The following is a 1127-nucleotide window of genomic DNA, read 5'->3' on the forward strand; positions in this document are numbered from 1 at the left end:
TTACATACCGGTACCTAGCTGTTTACTTTTGCGTGTGTATCACTGTTGATACCAACTATTAGCTTCAATATAGAAATAATTATTGTCTTTATTAGTTTGTTTAGTGCAGGGGTCACCAAATGGCGGCCCGCCACGCTGTATCGCTGTGGCCCGCGGAAGGTATCAGCGTACAAGTATAACCAAAAATACTTTTCTTGAGGGAGTTAAAGAGCACGAAGGCAAAAAATACTTTCCTAGAAGCATATTTTCGCATTGCATACGATTCCACCGACCGACCAATCAGATTATAGTTCAAGGTGGGGGTTGCTTAAAGTTATTCGAATGCGATGTCCAGCCACACTGTCCCAGTGGTTGATTAAAATGTCTGTTTTCGAATTTTGAAATTGTCTGTGAGCATAGGGTTGCTTATTTTAAGTTTGCAAATGTCATGTAAACACTAGTGCGAGTTTCACCGTTATTGTGTTTCACGAGCAGTGTTCTCTTTATACAAGTTTTTGTTGGCAAAATCGGTCGGTGTGCCCACTCAATTTATAATAAATTGGCAATATATTACATATAAATTTAAAGACTTTTTCTGATTGTATTATGAAAATATTTAGCTTAGTAGGCCTACTGCAAAACGTTTTTTTTTTTAAAGAAATATGGAACGCTTCACGATTTTGCGTGTCATCCTTGCGCAGGAGCCGTGCTAATCTGCATCGTTCCAATTACCGGTATAGTATAGGCCTATGTACTGCCGAAGCAAGTACTGCAAAATGTTGTTAATCAACAAACTCTTGCCACGTTGATGAGCACCGCAAGTGACAGTTGTCTATAATAAAAGAAAGACGGTTTTATAGATTCTCACAAAAAGGATGAAAAACCAACTCATTGCTTTTTTAGAGGGAGGACTGTTCATAAATTACAATTTTTCGGTGATTTCCACAAGCGTTTGTTTCATGGTACCTGGTGTGATGATGTCTAGTTTAGCGTTGGTGGTGCCTTCAACATTTAGTTGCAGAATGGTCACTCCTTGACCTACAACAGCTGGTGCTGTTCGCCCTGACAAGGGCGCTGTGCTTGGTCTGGGGGTGCCATTCTGATGATTGTTCTTCCGCATAACTTTATAGCGACAGTTGTAGCAAGTT

General features: G+C 40.0%; 1 pseudogene; it reads right to left on the bottom strand.

The window, feature by feature from the left end:
* Positions 1 to 635: 635 nt before the first annotated feature.
* Positions 636 to 734, bottom strand: LOC145786047 (U6 spliceosomal RNA; annotated as a pseudogene).
* Between the last annotated feature and the right edge of the window lie 393 nt (positions 735 to 1127).

This window comes from Aplidium turbinatum, chromosome 16, assembly GCF_918807975.1.
Source record: "Aplidium turbinatum chromosome 16, kaAplTurb1.1, whole genome shotgun sequence".
Taxonomy (NCBI): domain Eukaryota; kingdom Metazoa; phylum Chordata; class Ascidiacea; order Aplousobranchia; family Polyclinidae; genus Aplidium; species Aplidium turbinatum.